Here is a 3,420-nt window from a genome sequence, read left to right as displayed (position 1 = left end):
TATTTGTACTCAATGATAAGCCACATACCATCATTCCCGATGTTAGTTTAGTTTGCGTAGTGATATGCTAATATGAGAGTGTATAGCATGTACTATTGGTGTGTGTGTGTGTAATGATTTTGAAGAACTAGTTGTTAACTACTCCATCTCTACTTAGTGACAGACAAAAAAATATTATATACTTCTTCTGATAGCATAATTATGGGGGGGGGGGGTTTGTGCCATTGAACTGATTGGTCTCTAATTGGTCTGGGGACAAGACTAACCCATGGGACATCTCCAAACTGATTTTGCTACTCCAAATTTATTAGACCATGATAATGGAAGATTTCAGGAATATAAATTTTGCTGTTAACCCCCAAAACCTTAAATTCAATGAAATTTTTCTCCCTTGGGTATACAGTATTAAGCAAACAGTAAAACTGTGTACTAAGAGAATACTAAGAGAATCAATCCTGAACATTAGAGGGTGAAATGCCTTGCTGCTACCCCTAGCACTTAGATGCTGAGCTAGAGTCAGCTAATACCTGGATGGCCCTGATGTGATCTAGCTCCTCTCAAACACATAATAGTGGAGGGTAACAAAGAATAACTAATCCTGCAACACAACCATGACATCACAAAACTATATGACAACTTTCAGAAAGACAAGGAAGGCAATTGTAAGAGTTTTGTAAACAGCAGCAGCATGACCCATTAATACTGCACAAGACAAAACCTGTACTATAGCTGTTTACAACATCTTTCTATAAGCTATGTCCTTGTCACTGTACGTTGACTTAAGCAACAAGGGATTACTTATATACAGCAATAATTATAACTTTTACACAAAACAGGATAAATAATACAGTTTGCTACTCTAGCTAAATGTCAGTGTACAAACACGTTAAGTTTACACTCTCAATACAAAAGTAAAAAAAGAGCACATCAATGGAATGCACAAGTTAAAAGAAACACCAGATGGTGTAATGTAAGAGTCCAACAAATAGAACAGCTAAATAACCTCATTGAGGTTAATATTAACAATTACATAACAGTAATTACGTGGTAATCTTCAGATTAAGGACCAATCCAGTCCATTCTTATCGCCCTTCACAACAACTTTGACATCTCTGCCACTACCGGACACCACCTAAGAATACACCATATTAGTCGGAACATTTGCTGCACTCTTTACACGAACCTGATGAACAGAATCACGCGAGTAGTCTAGTGATTCTTCTATCATTTCTTTGGTCATGGTTTTCCCGCAATCGTCGTGGCGTTTCGCGGGCGATTCGTTCTCCGACCAGAAGGACAACTTAGCCCCAGACTTGTACACAACACGGGGCGCGTTGGAAACAGCGACACAACGGCTATAATCGACTGCGGCTGTGATAGCGAGGGTGGTAGGCGGTTTTGTGGATGGTAGACACATGATAGAAGGCGAAGCAGAAGGCCCTGTTTCCTCCACTTCCGAGCAGTCTTCGGAGTACTTTGTCTCAAGATTCATAGGGTCCATTTCGGTAACTCTTCAGTCCACCATTCTAACGTACTACGTGTTGACTATTCCTTATTTTCACGATTCCTTTTAGGGTGTGTATGTGACGTAATAAAAATGTGACGTAATAAGCCTTTCCTTAATGACGTCACATCGGTTTTCTATGTATAGGTTAGGAACCTAGACCGAGGGTCTTCGTGATTTTAGAAACCGAGCGAAGCGAGGTTTCTAAACTACGAAGAGCCGAGGGCGTGGTTCCTAACCGACTTAGAAAATGCGGGCTTTATATATATCGCTATGTAGGTGGAACCATTGTGGGATTGAGTTATAATCGTTTCAAAATCGTCACAGTGTTAAAACAAGTCATGCGACCATGGCCAGTAGAGAAGGATTGAACGTGTTTTCGAATTAAAGCTTGTAACTAGCTACATTATCGCTGCTTCTGTTAGCTGGTGGATCAAACAAAGAGTGATAGCTACTGTGACAATAAAGTTAAAGCCAGCACTACCAAGGGTTTAAAGAAAGTGGTAACATTGTTGTCAATGGTTAAGAATTGTGTGTGGACTTTTGAACATTATGTTGGCAAGACATTTTTCATTATTAATTGTGTGTGTTTTGTTTTTTGTTAATTGTACTCCTTACCATGCCCACCTGTGGGGCTTTTTATGCCCTATTTTTGTGGTAGCATGTGTCTGAGGACATTTGATTGTAATTGTTTGTGTCATCAATAATACTGATGGTTCTTCTCCCTTGGTCTGGCGCTAGGCCTTCTGTGACTAACCAGTGTATACACGATTTCACACCTACATAACTTTTTTTACAAGAAACAAATAAACATTCTACAAGAAAGTTTACCTATTTAGTTCTTTTAATAGGGAGTCCGCTTAAAGTACAGTAAAAGCATATTAAACAGGCTTGAAACATTGATGGGCATTAAATAGAACTCCGTTACATTTCTGGAATTCTCTGCTCATGATAACAAACGTACCTACAACGTTATAGTCTAGATCCCATAATCGAATTAGCGTAGGTGTGCTTATAAAAGGAATGGAGTAGGTCAAGCTATGGGCTCTTAGCCTATATATACTTTGCAGAGTATGCATAGCAATCAATGATCAAAAGTGAGATTTGCAATGCTGAGGTCTATCTGCTAGCAGGTTTCTAACCATTTTAGAAACCTACTAGCAGGTTTCTTCATGGTTTTTAAAGACCTCATTATCTGCCAAAGATCAAAGTATGCTATGCATAGCATTTTCTAATTATGGACTAGAAACACACATGCATGCTGAAAACCACACCATACTACTACTTATTACCTAACTATATACTTATTACTAGCTACTCGCATCTTATGACAAGTTTTTTCATAAACGTGTTAATAAAGGATGATATTGAAGCTAAGTTACCAGGTATGGTTACGACGTATATAAAGGAATGTTAATTCTACTCAACCTTCAAAACCAGCCAAAATTTTCAAAACCCACGTAAACTATTATTTTCGCTGCGTTGTACCCATACCTGTTAGTTTTAGCTCGATATCTTCTTCCTGAATCACACAAACGATCGATCACCTGTACTTGAAAACATTAGAGTCCCCCAAATAGAGGTCACCGTTTTTTGTTCTGACGTCATTATGGAAAAGGACGTAATGTACATCAGATCACGTGGGCTTGTCCTACCTCCTCTGCATATATATGCCCCAGATGTTGTATGTGTAGATTACCTAACCCATAGGTGGATCTGAGGGGGGGCCAAGGGGAGCTGTGCCCCCCCTTCTCTTGCCCCCTTGGACCTACTGTACTATATTGATACCAGAACCTAGAATCATGCATTCACACTTTATTCAGAAGTATAGAAAGCAAATGAAGACAACAGTAATAAATGTACGCTATAGCTAAACTGTACCGGGCACTGTAAAAAAAAGCAAGGCAAACAAATTT

General features: G+C 39.1%; 1 long non-coding RNA gene across 1 annotated transcript; it reads right to left on the bottom strand.

The window, feature by feature from the left end:
- Window positions 1-794: 794 nt before the first annotated feature.
- On the bottom strand, window positions 795-1,719 carry LOC136268490 (uncharacterized). The gene is made up of 2 exons (XR_010707017.1): window positions 1,184-1,719; window positions 795-1,132 (listed from the first exon to the last, which is right to left on the bottom strand). It is a non-coding gene; the product is annotated as an uncharacterized lncRNA (long non-coding RNA).
- Between the last annotated feature and the right edge of the window lie 1,701 nt (window positions 1,720-3,420).

The sequence above is a fragment of the Dysidea avara genome, chromosome 10 (genome assembly GCF_963678975.1).
Source record: "Dysidea avara chromosome 10, odDysAvar1.4, whole genome shotgun sequence".
Lineage (NCBI taxonomy): Eukaryota > Metazoa > Porifera > Demospongiae > Dictyoceratida > Dysideidae > Dysidea > Dysidea avara.
This window is presented reverse-complemented; position numbering and strand designations above follow the sequence as displayed.